This window comes from Grammomys surdaster, unplaced genomic scaffold (assembly GCF_004785775.1).
Source record: "Grammomys surdaster isolate TR1022 unplaced genomic scaffold, NIH_TR_1.0 131, whole genome shotgun sequence".
NCBI classification, from domain to species: Eukaryota; Metazoa; Chordata; class Mammalia; order Rodentia; family Muridae; genus Grammomys; species Grammomys surdaster.
The window spans coordinates 6,575,425-6,592,661 of record NW_021604589.1 but is presented as its reverse complement, the minus strand read 5'-3'; the positions used below and the strand labels follow the sequence as shown (position 1 = coordinate 6,592,661).

At 38.9% G+C, this 17,237-nt stretch overlaps 1 protein-coding gene across 2 annotated transcripts in view; it reads left to right on the top strand.

Annotated features, from left to right (window-relative positions):
- Positions 1 to 17,237, top strand: part of Frmpd4 (FERM and PDZ domain containing 4) — a 992,697-nt gene that overhangs the window by 606 nt on the left and 974,854 nt on the right. The gene's annotated exons all lie outside the window — the stretch shown is intronic.

The window sequence follows — 17,237 nt, the reverse complement described above, 5'->3', positions numbered from 1 at the left end:
GCCACTGCTCTAGGGAATTGGAAATACAGGGTGTCTACATAGCATTTTGGATGTTGTTTTATGCCAACATCATGTTCACTTCCCTCACACTTACTGTTAAGAAAACGTATTTTCTGCCATTCTTGGTACCAGAAAGTCGAGCAGAAGATCAGGTAGATCATGACTGTTTCCTATTTCAGATATCTGTCCATTGTATCACTTAAAAGAGAGTTTTGCAGGAAACGAGTCACAAGGGGAATTCATGATTAGGTGGGATACTATGTGAAAAACAAAGATACTATCCACTCTTCTATTTGCAATCCTGTAAAGGATGTTCAATCATCATTGAGCTAATGGCCAAAATAGACTAGATAGTCATCTTAAAATTTGGAGTTACAAAAAGGGCATTGTACTGTACGTAAACATTCTTACAGTATGCAGAAGCTTGTTCTAATAATAAGTACTGTTGCACTTGGGTTTTCTTTTGGTCTAACAGTTCTTTTTGAAAAAATAGTATCATTTCCATTTAACCAGAAGCTTACAGACATTGAATCACATTCAAGATCATACTGCTAACTGACACAAAATTTAAATCTGTCTTTTTTTTAAAAAATTTTTAAAAATTATACTTTAATAGAATGTATATCCACATAGAAAGAAATAGTAAGAGTAGAGAATATATAGTTCTTAGTAATATTTATCAGATTTTTTTTTCTTTTTACAAGAAACTATTAGCTGTTTTATTTATTTATCCAATGCCCATTTGCTCTGCCACTGATTTCACTGGAAACAATTCACTTTTCTGTTGTTTTGGATTGATCTTCTCAAATACATGAATTCTGAATTTCAAGGAGTTTCAACTCAGGTCAAAAAACAAAACAAAAAAGAAAAAAACAAGCAAATAAACAACAACAATAACAACAAGACAGTGGAGGGAAAGAGGCACAAATTTTTTAAACACCAGAAAATCTCAGAAAATCACTACCTAGACCTGTGATCATTCCAAATCCAGATGCCTAAATGCCAATGTGAGAACTCAAGAATTGTTTTCTTAAATGAACTGGATTGAACCTGTGGGTAGCTTGGCATCTGGTCATGCCTCACTCTGCCCCATTGACCTAATATTTTTCAAATTTTTATTCGCCTTAGTGTGGTATAAGACAATTTCATATCAAACTACATACACAGCAGTGGAATTGTACAATATAAAGAAATCTCGAATTAGACAGTTATCTTTCTATTTTAGAGATCTTCCATTATAGAGTTTTTTTAATAATTTATTTATTTTTCTCAAATCGTAATTCATTCACACAGGGGTTATAAACACAGAAAGACAGGACGTGGGGAAGGGGATGACACTGGAGTGTGGGTGTTCAGGGGGAATACAGATATCCTTCAGAACAGGGTATCGGCTGGGTTAAGGGGACAGGTCACTATGACTCTGCCTATGACTCACTTGTCCTTATCTAAGTTGGTATTGTCTGCCCAGGCTACCTATTTACAAGGCCTATGACTACTCAGGCTGGTAAAATTCCACGAAAGCTGCCTGTTTACAATAGCTTATAGCCATCTGTTTCAATGTTTTTCCACAGAGACCCAAGACTTGGTGTTAGTATACATATATGACAGACCTGTTGTTGATTTTAGGCCTATGGCTGATTTTAGGCCTTCAGTGTGTAATTAGGGATGCCCCTGACATCTCCTCCCTTCTCTAAGGGCTGTGGCAATTCTAAACTTGGAAGGCAGGGATAGAGGACTGACCTCCAGTAATTGAAGGGGACCTTGTAATGGCTCTGGTCCCCCTGTTGGTGTCTAGTGAGGCATGAGGGCCAAGCCCGTCCCAATGTCTTTTTCCTGGAGAGGGGATAATTTTGACATCAACCCCTATGCAGTCAGGCTTGTCCCTCAGGGAACCCAGAGAGATATTTTTAACTTTTATTTACATTCCCTTGCAGTGCTTAGTCTCACAGCCTAAGCAAGAATTCAGATCACCAGTCAGAGGGGGTTCTGGGTGGCCCCTCTCTGCTTGGTCTAGGAGTGGAAGTCCCCTCTTTTAGGTTGGGTAGAGGTGGGTTTTGGGAACACCTTGTATAAAGTAACAACCTCATCTTGAGTCTCGTGGTCCTCCATAGCTAACTTATGATAATGTATCTGAATAGGTTTTGCTACTAAATTATTTATCTATTGTTTCACAGAGTTAGTCAGCCTATTTGAGGCCCAGGGACCATAAATCTGTCTTTAATTATTCCTTTTTTGATGATGATGAAAAAGAAGATGATGATAATTATTTTAATGCTAGGGATTGAATCTGGGTCTTGCACATGATAAATACATTCTGGGCCTCTGAGACATATCTATAGTCCCCCTTTCCCCTTACATTTGATTTTTCTTTTCCCTTTTCTTTTTCTTTTTATTGTCAAAAGATAAAATGATTTATTGGGTCACTCAGGTTCTTAGAAACACAGCCAGGACTAACATTCCTTCTTCAGCTAAAATATTTTCTCTGTCACATCATGAGCAGAAATTTCCCTGAAGCCAGACTGCACAAAGCCTCATGGTAGCACCCCTAGGTGTTCCTTCCAATATCTATGCCCATTGTTGTTCTTTGGGATACATACTCAATTTTTTCATTTTTCTCCATGTTTGTTCATTCTCTTGCCTTCTTTAATTCTTATTGGATTTTTAAAAATTTTGTATTTATTTTTCATTGGCTATTTTATTTATTTACATTTCAGATGTTCTCCCCTTTCCACATTATCCCCCCATAAACTCCCTATCATATCCCTCCTCCTATTTGCTTTTATACAATTTTAATTACATGGAGGTATTAAGGTAAGTTCTAGGTTGAGAAACTAGCAATACAATAGATGCAAATAGTCAAGAAACAAGCAAGACAATAAACACAAATAGTCAAAGAACACGCAAGGCAATAAAAAGTTCCATGATCACTATTTCTAAGGGCTTATTACAAAGACCAAAATATCTGAGCCTACTTCCCTGTCCTAGCCCAAAGTTGTTCTCATGCTTGAAGCTTACGTCTTTGTTCTAGCCTAAGATTTAGATTCCTGCCTGAAATTATTTCTTTGTTCTAGCCTAAGATTTAGATTCTTGCCTGAAATTACTTCTTTATTCTAGCCTAAGATTTAGATTCCTGCCTGAAATTACTTCTTTGTTCTAGTGTAATCTCAGAGTCCTGCCTAAAGCCCATTTCCTTGTTCTTGGCCAATGTCAGATTCCTGCCAAGCAGCACCAAAAGCTCTCCACATCTCCCTCTTTTTTATTTCATAAATAAGACTGAGCATGTCTTAGGTCTTTCTGACAAAAATGCCTAACTTACTCATCATAGAATATGCATTATCAAAAGCAATGCACTTGTCTTAGGTTGATAAGGCTCTGTGCAGAATCTTACCTGTTCTTGACTTGTCAGCCTGTTAAATTAATAACTCTGTCTGGGGGCCCATTTTTAGTTTCAAGTCATGTACTTTGCCTCCCAACATGCTGATGTTGTTAAAGACAAGCTTTCACATGGTGGTCAAGAATAAAATTATTCCAAGGACAAAAAGGGCTAGAATGATCAAGCTACATATGTCATTCTTGATGCTTGACCAAAATGGAAATACTGACATCAAGCCATGGGTAATTTTATCAGCACTATCTGCAGCATCAAAGCTCAGCAGAGAAGCATTCTTTAAATTCATAATCTCACTATGCAAAGTTAAAACATCCAGAGAGTTGTTAGAATTATGCCAAATACCCTGCAAGTGTTTTTAAACTTCCTCCAAATTATAGTGACTATCATTGTAAATACTACAAGTAACATGACTCCATTGGTATTTGACATGACATTGAAGATGGCTCCTTACTCTTAAACTCTGAACCTCCTTCCAATAATCTGAATAGAATAAACAGCATAGATCCAATGTTCCAAATGCCTATATAAATCCTCTTATATACTCAACACATTAGTAACTTTTTTTTGCTAAATGATTAACAAAAGTAGCTGTCTTAACTTCTCGTGTCAAAGCAATTGCAGAATCAGTGGTGCTAGCAATTAATGTAATTAAAGCTGTTATACAAGCAATAATCAAGCCCACTACCCTCTTGCTTCTGCTTAAGGCCTAACTCATTTCTTCCAGTACTTGCAAACTTTTTTTTTTCCCCAGAAAACCAACGTTCTGTAATATTCAGGGCAATAAGACAAAAGCTGGTTGATGGACCCCCATAGCAGACATGCCAGGTTGCAACACACTAACACAATTAGTAAGTGTACAATCAATGCAACTTATATTAAATACTTTAGAAGGTACAAAAGTAATTTCAACATGACAATTAAAAGAGTCTTAACACATACACTAACACTTCTTTGAAATCCAGACCCTGTCCCAACTTTATCTCTTGCTAACATAATATTATTAAGAACTGCAGCTAACTTCCAAATATATCTCTGAAAAATGTTCAGATCTAGCCTTTCAAATGAAGGCTATTGTTTCCAATATTGGATTGATTTCTAGGCCAGTATAAGATTGAGTCTGAATAACTGGTCACATTTAAGAAAAATACAAGAGTCAGTATAACTTCTCTTTTTGATTCTCGGTCCCACAGGATCTAAAAACTTGAAGCAAGGCAGCTTATTCTATCTGGGATATAGGCAAGCAAAGGTCTGTCAGGAACATATGTCCAATACAGCTTTCCAGTTACCATTGTCAGGGCACTCAGCAAGCTTACAGGTCATCATCATCCTTTGTCCCAGCAACAGCATGTCTCACTAATTACTCTGGCAGCCACCAGGCTCCTTCAGCATCCTGTAGAAAAAATACAAACATACCATCGTCCCCATATTAGATACCTGATCAGGATCATGCCATATGCCAGTAAGTAGATCCTTCCCTTTCACCTATGCACAAGTATGCCTATTTGTACGGTGCCATAGATACTCAGCAGAAAGGTCCTTGGCATCCAATTTTTTAAAAAAAATTTAAGATGAAAAGAGTGTGATTTAAATAAATTTGTGGTGTACAGGGATATACCCTCCCCTTTTTATTTTATGAAGATATTGTTTTAAACTTCCATGGGCCACTTCCACAATACCTTGTCCTTTAGGATTATAATGAATCCCAGTAATATGGGTAATATTAAATTGTTGAAAAAGTCTCAAAAGCTTGACTTCAATAGCCAGTTCTATTATCTGTTATTTTATTATTATTATTGGATATTTACTTATTTACCTTTCAGATGTTATCACCTTTCCCCATTCTACCACTCCAAAACCCCTTGTCCTATCCCCCTTCCTCCTACTTCTATGAAGGTGTGCCCCCACCCATCCACCCATTCCTGCCTCCCTACCCTTGAATTCCCCCACACTGGGGCATCCAGCCTTTCTGGGACCAAGACTCTACTCTCCCACTGATGCCCAACAAGGCCTTCCTCAACTACATATAGAGCTGGAGCCATGAGCCCCTCACTATGTACTCCCAGGCTGGTGGTTTAGATCCTGGGAGCTCTTGTTGGTTGGTATTGTTGCTCTCTCCATGGGGCCACAAACCACTTCAGCTCCTTCAGTCTTCTCTCTAACTCCTCCATTGGGAAATCCGCGATCAGTTCAATGGTTAGCTGTGAGCATCCGCCTCTGTATATGTCAGGCTCTGGTAGAGCCTCGCAGCAGACAGGTATATCAGGCCGCACATCCTGGAATTCACAGCAGTGTCTACGTTTGGCAACTGCACATGGGATGGATCCCCAGGTGAGGCAGTCTCCAGACAGTCCCTCCTTCCAGTCTCTGCTCCACACTTTGTCTCCATACTTGCTCCCATGAGTATTTTTGTTACTCCATCTAAGAAGGACCAAAGCACCCACACTTTGGTCTCCCTTCTTCTTGAGCTTCATGTGGTCTGTGAGTTGTATCTTAGGTATTGTGAGCTTTTGGGCTAACATCCACTTGTCAGTGAGTTCTTTTGGGATTGAGTTAACTCACTCAGGATTATATTTCCCAGTTCCATCCATTTGCCTAAGAATGTCACAAATTCATTGTCTTTAATAGCTGAGTAGTATTCCAGTGTGTAAATGTACCACATTTTCTGTATCCATTCCTCTGTTGAAGGACATCTGGGTTATTTCCAGCTTCTGGCTATTATAAATAAGGCTGCTATGAACATAGTGGCGCATGTGTCCTTGTTATATGTTGAAGTATCTTTTGGATATATACCCAGGAATGGTTTAGCTGGATCTTCAGGTAATACTATGTCCAATTTTCTGAGGAACCACCAGACTGATTTCCAGAGTGGTTGTACCAGCTTACAATTCCACCAACAATGGAGGAGTATTCCTCTTTCTCTACATCCTCTCCAGCATCTGCTATCGCCTGAGTTTTTTGATCTTAGCATTCTGACTGGTGTGAGGTAGAATCTCAGGGTTGTTTTGATTTGAATTTCCCTGATAACTAAGGATGTTGAACATTTCTTTAGGTGCTTTTAGATCCTTCGAGTTTCCTCAGTTGAGAATTCTTTGCTTAGCTCTGTACTCCATTTTTAATAGGGTTATGTTTGTCTAGAGTCTAATTTCTTGAGTTCTTTGTATATCTATCAGATGTAGGATTGGTAAATACCTTTTCCCAATCTGTTGGTTGCTGTTTTATCCTATTGACAATGTCCTTTGCCTGACAGAAGCTTTTCAATTTTATGAGGTCCCATTTGTTAATTTTTGATCTTAGAGTATAAGCCATTGGTGTTCTGTTCAGGTTGATTCTTTTATAGTTCTTTTTGTTTCTACTTACTTGATTTCATCCCTGAGTTTGATCATTTCCTGCCATCTACTCCTCTTGGGTGTATTTGCTTCTTTTTGTTCTAGAGCTTTCAGGTGTATTGTCAAGCTGCTAGTGTATGCTCTCTCCAGTTTCTTTTTGTAGGCACTTAGAGCTATGAGTTTTCCTCTTAGCACTGCTTTCACTATGTCCCATAAGTTTTGGTATGATGTGTCTTCATTTTCATTAAATTCTAAAAAATATTTAATTTCTTTCTTTATTTTTTTCATGACCAAGTTATTGTTAAATAGAATGTTGTACAGTTTCCACATGTATGTGGGCTTTCCAATGTTTTTGTTGTTATTGAAGACCAGTCTCAGTCCGTGGTGATCTGATAGGATGCATGAGATTATTTCAATTTTCTTGTATCTGTTGAGGCCTATTTTGTGATGAATTATATGGACAAATTTGGAGAAAGTACCACGAGGTGCTGAGAAGAAGGTATATTCTTTTGCTTAAAGATTAAATATTCTATAGATACCTGTTAAACCCATTTAGTTCATAACTTCTCTTAGTTTCATTGTGTCTCTGTTCATTTTCTGTTTCCATGATCTGTCCATTGCTGAGAGTGAGGTGTTAAAGTCTCCCACTATTATTGTATGAGGTGCAATGTGTGCTTTGAGCTTTAGTAAAGGTTTTTTGTTTTGTTTTGCTTTGAATGTGGGTGCCTTTGCATTTGGAGCATAGATTTGCAGTATTTAGAATTCATCTTGGTTGATTTTTTCTTTGATGAGTATGAAGTGTCCTTCCTTATCTTTTTTGATTACTTTATGTTGAAAGTTGATTTTACGGGGCTGGAGAGATGGCTCAGTGGTTAAGAGCACTGACTGCACTTCCAGAGGTCCTGAGTTCAAATCCCAGCAACCACATGGTGGCTCACAACCATCTGTAATGAGATCTGATGTCCTCTTCTGGTGTGTCTGAAGACAGATACAGTGTATTCATATGTAATAAATAAATAAATCTTAAAAAAAAGAAAGTTGATTTTACTCCAGCTTGTTTCTTGAGACCACTTGCTTGGAAAATTCTTTTCCAGCCTTTTACTCTGAGGTATTGTCTGTCTTTGTCACTGAGGTGTGTTTCCTGTATGCAGCAAAATGCTGGGTCCTGGTTATGTATCCAGTCCATTAGTTGACATCTTTTCATTGGAGAATTGAGTCCACTGACATGAACAGATATCAAGGAAAAGTGATTTTTACTTCCTATTATTTTTGTTATTAGAGGTGCAGTTGTGTTTGTGTAGCTATCTTCTTTTTGGTTTGTTGGAAGATTACTTTCTTGCTTTTTCTAGGGTTTAATTTTCCTCCTTGTGTTGGAGTTTTCCCTCTATTATCCTTTGTAGGGCTGGATTTGTGGAAAGATATTGTGTAAATTTGGTTTTGTCCTGGAATATCTTGGTTTTTCCATCTATGGTAATTGAGAGTTTTGCTGGGAATACTAGTTTGGGCTGGCATTTATGTTCTCTTAGTGTCTGTATAACATCTGTCCAGGATCCTCTGGCTTTTATAGTCTCTGTGAGAAGTCTGGTGTAATTCTGATAGGTCTGCCTTGATAAGTGACTTGACCTTTTTCCTTTACTGCTTTTAATAATCTTTCTTTGTTTTGTGCATTTGGTGTTTGATTATTGTGACAGGAGGAATTTCTTTTCTGGTCTAGTTTATTTGGAGTTCTGTAGGGTTCTTGTATGTTCATAGGCATCTCTTTCCTTTGGTTAGGGAAGTTTTCTTCTATAATTTTGTTGAAGATATTTACTGGCCCTTTAAGTTGGGAATCTTTACTCTCTTCTATACCTATTATCCTTAGGTTTGGTCTTCTCATAGTGTCCTGGATTTCCTGGATATTTTGGGTTAGGAGCTTTTTTTCATTTTGCATTTTCTTTGACAGTTGTGTCAATATTTTCTATGATATCTTCTGCACCTGAGATTCTCTCTTCTATCTCTTATATTCTGTTGGTGATGCTTGCATCTATGACTCCTGATCTCTTTCCTAGGTTCTATATTCTGGGTAGTTTCCATTTGTGATTTCTTTATTGTTTCTACTTCCATTTTTATGTCCTGGATGGTTTTGTTGTGTTTTCTTATAATTCTTTAGGGGATTTTTGTGTTTCCTCTTCAAGGGCTTCTACCTGTGTACCTGTGTTCTCCTGTATTTCTTAGAGGGGTTTATTTATGTACTTCTTAAAGTCCTCTATCATCATCATGAGAAGTGATTTTTAAATCTGAATCATGCTTTTCTGGTGTGACAGGATATTCAAGACTTGCTATAGTGGGAGAACTAGGTTCTGATGATGCCAAGTAACCTTGGTTGCTGTTGTTTATGTTCTTTTGCTTGCCTTTTGCCATCTGGTTATCTATAGTGCTACTTGCACTCACTGTCTCTGACTGGAGCCTGTCTTTCCTGTTATCTTGGTTGTGTCAGGATTCCTCAGAGTCCAGCTGTCTCTGTGATCCTGTGATCCTCAGATCCTGGGTGTAAGAACTCCTGGGATTCAGGCTTCCTCTAGGATCCTGAAATACTGGTGTGACCAATCTCCTGAGATCCTGTGATCCTATGATCCTATGTTCCTGGGTGTGTTAGAGCTCCTGGGAGTCCAGCCTCCTCTGGTTTTGGGGGATTGGGTGCAGAGCTGACACTCAAGGTCTGCTCAGGGCACTGACACAGACCAGAAGGGCTCCCTTTTCTTTTTAACACATGGTTTCATGTATATCTCAGTTTACTTTTGACCTAGCTCTGTACTCATGGCTGTCCTCAAACTTTCTCTTCTCTTGTCTCTGTGATTACACTAGTGTGATAGCCACACCCAGTTTATGTGGCACCAAGGACTGAAACTGTTTTTCTGCATGCTAGGCAAACATTTTCCTACCTGTGCAATATCACTAGCCCATTTTGTCTTTTTTTGGGAGGGGGCAGGATCTTGCTATGTAGCTCTGGTTGGCCTGGAACTCACACTCCTCCTCCTTCTGTCTTATAAATCCTAAGTTATAGACATATTACATTTCTCCTGGGTCCTTTTCTTCTTTTAGTATTTATTCTTATTTTATTTGTATGAGTATTATGTTGGTGTGTATGTATTTGCAACTCATGCATGCTTTGTACCCTCAAAATCCAGAAGAGGGATTGGATCTCCTGGAACTGGAATTGCAGACAACTGTGAGCTATTATGGTTACTAGGAACAGAACCTGGATTCTCTTTAAGAGCAGCAAGTGCTCTTAATCACTTAGCCATCTCTCCAGCCCCATGTCCTTTTGTATGTGTACACGCATGTGTGCCTGTATATTGTGTGTGTGTGTGTGTGTGTGTGTGTGTGTGTCTTGGTAAGCCTTACAGTGTTTGTAACCACTACTGAAGGTGACTGCTATAATCTAGGGCAGACAAAGACAATACCTCTATGAATGAATATGACTTATACCAATAAAACTTAATTTACAGATACTGAAATTCAAATTAATTATGATTTTCATGTATCATGAATTACTTCCTACCAATTATTTAGAAATTGTAAAATCATTCTGTTGATAGGGCATATGAAAACAAATGACAGCCATGTCTGATCCACAGGCTATAGTTTGTTGATTTCAGCACTGTCCAAAACTGTCTTTTTAACAACAATTTAGAAAAAATAATGAGCTGAAGGCAACTGTGGTATGTGTTTTACCTAAGGGAGCCATGTCAGCTGTGGGAAAGTTGCTGTAAGGAAATCAGCATAAGACTAGAGTTCTCAGGCCAGGGCTACTATCACAGGTCACAGGAAACATGTAGATTTGATCCTAAGAATTTTGTTGGTCTTGACTTTTGTTGGTCTCACTTCCCAAATGAAGTTTTTAATAGTTCCACTATTGTTTAATTCTAATCATTATAACGTTTGTATAAATGGTTTCTATAAACTTGAAACGTGAATGCAAGATAGCTCATTGGAGGCTGGGTAGAAGGCTCACACTATACAGTGCTTGCCACGGAAGCATGAGGACCTGAGTTCTGATCCCCAACACACTGAGATTCCAATGCTGGGGAGGTAGAGACAGGATGTCTACTATTGCTGTTGTAAAACACCATAACCAAAAGCAACTTGGGAAAGAAAGGGTTTATTTCACTCACAGTTTGATATAACAATTCACCATCAAAAGCAGTGCAGGCAGGAAGGTAAGCAAGGGAGAAATCTGGAGGCAGGAGCTGATGTAGAGGCCACAGAGGAGTGCTGCTTACTGGCTTGCTCATCATGGCATACTCAGCCTACTTTCTTATATAACTCAGGACCTTCAGCCCTGGGTGGCCCTGCCCACAATGGGCTTGACCCTCCAGAATAAATAGCTAATTAAGAAAATGCCCTACAGAAAATGTCTGTAGCTCGACCTTATGGGGACATTTTCTCAACTGAGATTCCCTCCTTTCGGAAAACTCTAGCTTGTGTCACATTGATATAAACTAGCCATCATACAGGTAGATCTTATAAACTAGCCATCATACAGGTAGATCTCTGAGGCTCCTTGGAGAGCTAATTTAATCAAATGAGTGAGCTCCAGGTTTCCTGAGAGAACTTGTCTTTAAGAAAAAACACTAAAAACAAACAACAACAATAAGAGGATGATTGATGAAGACATCCAATATCACCATGTATGTGCACACATGTACACATGCCCACATACATGAAAATGGGCAAACAGAGACATCTAGTTAGATAGTATCATCAACCATAGAATGGAGACTGAAGAGCTGGTTTAGGGACAATGTCAAGAGACGACTTATGACATGTGAAGTTTGAAGTATCTAATAGACATAAGTAGAGAGAATTACATATAAGTAGGGTAACATGAAGTTGGGAGAGAAGATAAGACTACAGAGTCCAATTTAGGAGTCATGAGAACATACTCTTAATCTTAGCATATCATAACTTGAATAAAATCTTTTAGGTCAAGATTTCCTAATTTTAGAGTTATTGCCATTAGGGGAAGATAGTTCTCTGTTGTGGGGCCTGAAATCTAGGGAACTTAGCAGTAGCCTTGGTCTTTACCCACTAGGACCCAATCCTATCTTCCTCTAATTATGACAATCAAAAAGGTTTCCCAGCTTTGTCATGTGTCTCCTGCAGTGAAATTACCCTCTGTTGAAAAATAAGTGTTTTAGGGGAAAGACTGAGCATAATGTTCAATGATTTCAAGTTTGAGAGTCAGAAAGAAAGAAGTGTGGAGAGACAGAAGGGATGTGGACGAAGTAAGAGGATGGCTCACAGGTGAATGCTGAATACTTAGGTCAGACTTGGTTTTATATTTGCTAAAAGGTAAACATGGAGACAAGACAAGAAGCACCTCAGTACTCAGAGATATGCCCCACTGAGCAATCCCATGTTTCCCGTGTGGGGTCTCCAGTGTCCACGGAGAAGACAGGAGTCAATGAAGCAAATCTCAAAGATCAAATCCTTTCTCACTGCATGGAACCTGCAAGTGGTGCTGTGGACAGAGTGTTTCCTACTAGGGAGTGATGTTTAAAATAAAGAGGTTAAAAATAACATTTAGGAACCAAAGATAGAGACCTTGATGTGTTTCTTTCTCCTTTTATTTTTAGAAATAATCCTTAGAGGATAAAATTGTCACAGTCTGGGCATAGGAGGAAAGAAAAAAAATGAGCAGAAAGAGACTGGCAGTTTTGAGGAACAGCAAATAGAACTGAGGCTTTGCCACAGGGAGCTATAGCATAGACCCTTATTGGCTTGTTTCTTGAGTTGTGTTCATCCATCATATACTTACTAATTTTTAAAAAGGCCTTACTTCATGCTTACTTATACTTAAAAAACAAAGTGAGGGGCTGGAGAGTTGGTGGCTCAGCAGTTAAGACTTCTTGAAGATCTTAAAACAAAACAAAACTCAAACCAGGTTCCATTCCCAGCATTTGGTTCACAAATATCTGTAACTGTAGTATCAGTGAATCCAACATCTTTTTTTTAAAAACAAAACAAAACAAAACAGCATGACTGTGCTTTTTATTTTTTTAATTAGAAATTTTTTTATTGGAATTCAACATCTAATATCATCTTCTGGTCTCATTGGACAGAAAAAAACACCCATGTACATAATATAAATATAAATAAATTTTAATGAATGAGACGATGCTGTGGCTTATCTCTATAGATTTTCAAGTTGACTTAAAGTTTGATTAACAAAACCAACATAAAGATTAAAAATTTCATCCTTTAGGTTGAAATTAATATTACTAGGTCAAAATACCTCTTAGTCTCATGCATAGAAATAAATGAGCAGAAGAGGAAGAGTGTGCTGTGTCCTGTTCATTTAAGCCTTCTAGGCCCCAAATGAAGACAATAAATTTACTTCATAAGGTTGTCATGTGGAAATGTCTAGTTGTAGCAGTTACTTTTCTCACTGCTAGGACCCAATACCTGACAAAAGCAACCTAAAGAAGGAAGCATCTATTTTCAGCTTACAGTTTGGGAGGATACAGTTCATCTTGGCAGGGAAAGCAGAGCAGCAGGAACCTGAGGCAGATGGTCACATTGCGTCTGCAGTAAGCTCAGCTGGCCTTTTCTCTCCCAAAGTTTTATTCCATTAACTCATGGGCTGGGGCAGTCTGTGTACAGAGTGGCTCTTATCCTTCAGTTAGTCCTCACTGGAAATGCCTTCACAGACACATCCAAAGCCATTGCTCATAAATACTATAGATATTTGTGGGTTGGTAGGTGCGGGTGTGGCTGTGGGTGTGTTCTTTATATATGTTGGTGTGCCTGTGCGATTGTTGGCCAGAGTTTGACCTAGGGAGTGTTTCTCAGCCTCTACCTTTGCTTTTTGGTTCAGGGTCTCCTACTGAACCTGGAACACATCAATTTGGCTAGACTAGCTAACAAACAAGCCCCGAGAGCCTTCTGTCTTTACCTATACCATCCATTAGGTTTACAAGCAAATGCCACCATGTTGGGCATGTACATGGTTCCTGAGGATATTAACTGACACCCTAACGACTTTCACAGCAAGCAGTTTGCCACTGATTAATATCCCCATTCTCACTAGGCATTTCTTAATCCGACCAAGTTGGTGATTGAAATTACTATCCCACTAGTAGTGTTGTAGTGTATAACTGGAATTCCATAAATGTTTAAAACATGTATCTTTACTTTTCTGTAGTGATAGTCACACAATTCCAAGCAAGTGGAAAAAATTTCACAGGACTATATACTTCACTCCATGCTCACAAAAAAGTAGGTAGAAAATGTGAATTCAAAGTGAGTTTATTATCGGAGTTACCATTATTGCATCAGCAATGACTTATGTTCTCCCTTGGGGCAGCAGATAAGGGCTACATGGAACTCTGTTATTTTTCCACTTCTTCAGGGGAACTATTTTTGTTTTGTTTTAAGGCAGGTCTCATGTACACTAGGCTTTCTCAGTGCCTACTAACTATGGAACTGACGATCTTGAAGTTCTGATTCTCCTGCCTCCACCTCCTGAGTGCATGTCACCATGCCAATTTCATGTGCCAGTGGAAATCAAACCCAGGATTTCCTGCATGCTAGGGGAACACTACCAACTGTCCAGATCCCCAGCACTATGGAAAACTATTTTACGTAAAATATGTAATGACGGTTGTAAAGCCCAGAGTCATTTGGTGTTATGGTCAACTTTATCTTTATTTTTGTCTGAATGGACACTTGTATCATAAATAAGCCACGATGTCAGGTTTGATTTATAGGGAACACAGAGAATCTTATCCATTTATGCTTAAGCTAATGCAATTGATTGTAATCCTGATCATGAACTGGAGTCATTCTTAATAAAAATAGTCATGAGGGCCTTGAGAGATAGCTCAGTGGTTAAGAGCACATATTGATCTTGCAGAGGACCAGGTTTCGGTTTATAGAAGCCATATGGTGGTTCACAACCATTTGTAACTCCCATTCTAGGAGATCTGACACCTTCTTCTGACCTCTATGGGCACAAGACATGCATGTGGTATACATACATATACGCAGGCCAATACATAACAAATTTAGGCACCTTTAAAAAAAAGATGTAGTCATGAAGTCTAATGATAGTTGAAAGTCTGAAACTAAATAGGACTGCCGTTTACTCTTTGCATTAGGCTTTAAAAAATGTGGTAGTACAGAACTCAACTAAATATGCTAAAGATTGTGATGTTCACACAACACTTCCTTAAATTCACGGAGAAGTAGAAATCGGAAGTGGTTTGTCTTCGGTTTTTTTTTAAGGTGAGAATTTCTACTTCAGCAGACTTTGGGTAGGGCAGACTGCCTCTATCTTGCTGATATGCCTAAGATGTGGTCTATTTATATTACAAAAACATATGCAGATCCTGGCAAGGCTTTCTGCAAATGAGCTCATCGGCTGTGCCCTAAAGTGGGAGGTTGGATGGGGGTGGGGAGACATTGGGTTCTTTCACAACCATTATGCCTTTTGGTGCTGATTAAACAGGAAGGATAAACAAAAATCTATGATTTCTGACAGGAAGGATAAATAATGAATACCTGTCAAAGAGAACTCAATGTTCTCCTTGGTTTTCTTTACAGGTTGTCAAAGTCGAGTTCTTAAGGACTTGAGTACTTTTAATGGATTTTTCCCTCTTTGTGTATTGTACAGTTTGTAACTACAGGGTATTTCAGATATGACTTCCTGATGAGTCTCCTTCAAAGTGTGATGAGCTTTATTCTAGAGCTTTATTCAAATCAATTAGTATTTGTAGTGCATGTATCCATGGTTAAGTAATTAGATTTGTCTGTAAGGAAATAGAGAAGAGCAGTTGCTAACCTCAAAAGCCTCCTAGATAAAGTTAAAAGGGACAGGAAATAGAAATGCCTTTCAAAATGCCAAGTACATAGAGAGGTAGATAAAAAGCTCATAGAATTGTGTTGAGGTGGGGAGGAGTGCCATTATTTAGGACAGTAAGGCTTTTGCAGAAGGATATATTCCTGGGAGGTATTGAGAGTGCCACAAAACTTTTAAATTCATATACCTTCCCTAGATGCTGTGGCTCACACCTGTCACCCCAGCACTCGAGAGACTGGAGGAGTGGTCTTGCAACTTTGAGGACAGCTTGAGGTACAAACTGACTTTCAAGCCAGCTTGTGCTGCACAAAACTCTTGTTTTTTTATTTATATGGAAATTAGATGTGTGAATGTATGTGTGTCTAAATTTACCTTTCTCCTCAGTCATCTGAAGGAGCCTAGATTTTGTTGGGTACTCACTGTCACATGATTTTAGTGTATTTGTAACGAGTCCAATGGGTGTTTGACTGCCGTCTTAGAAGTTTACTATTATTACTGTTATTCTTAGGGTCTAACAAAGCCCAGATTGACTTCTTACTTGTTAAGTAACTGAAGATGACATTGAATTATCACCCCACCAAACAACTCTGCCTCCCAAGTACCAAGATTGGAGGATTTCACCACTGTCCCCTATTAATTTGATGCTAGGCATTGAACCCAGGCTTTGTGCATTCTAGACAAACACTTACATCTTTAATGAAAAATTTACTTTAACTTCAATCTATGACCTGGATGGGGTAAACATCTGTTTCTAGAGTAATACCCTTGTGTTTACTATACCTTTTATGGAACCAGAAACCTATGGCTTGTGACAAATGCTGTCCTCTATTCTATGCCATGAGGAACACAGTAGCAAGTTTTAAACTTTAGTGAGTATGCCAGAGCAGCTACAGATACATTGACTACCAATCTGTTAGAATTTGCATTAAATTGCAGTTAGCAAAAACTCAGCCTTACAGTATAGCTTTATTTAGTTCACAGTGGAGAGTTCAGAATTGTCAGTATGATTACATGATATGAATAGGGACCTCTGCTCCCTATGATTCTGTTCTTCTTTGTCACCATTTGGGTCTGACCTAATTCTGTCTGTTCTCAAGGTGCTGATTAGAGTTCTGACTATCATATTTGTACTCCCTTCTCTCTCTCTCCCTATCTCTCTCCTTCTCTCCATTCCTCTCTCCCTTTCTCCTTCTTTTCCTATCTCCCTCCCCCTCCCTGCCTCCCTCCCTTGCTCCCTCCCTCCCTCCCTCCCTCCCTCCCTCCCTCCCTCCCTCCCTCCCTCCCTTTCTTCCTCCATCCTTCCCTCCTTACCTCTCTTCATTTTGAAAAATGGTCTCATGTAGTTCAGGCTAATCTTGAATTCATTATATAGATGGGGATTACCTTGAACTTCTCCTGTCTCCACTTTCTCAATTCTGGGAATGCAGGGACTCACCACGACAATGGTCAGTATGTGATAGTTAATATTGACTATAAGTTTGAGGGGATCTTGAGTCATTGGGGGGCAAACCTCTGGGCATGTCTGCCCAGGAGTTTCTAGATTAGGTTAATTGAGGTGAGAAGACTCATCAGTAATGTGGTTGGCTCCATCCCAATCAGGGGTCCTGTGCTGGAGAGAGAGAGAGAGAGAGAGAGAGAGAGAGAGAGAGAGAGAGAGAGAGAGAGAGAGAGAGAGAGA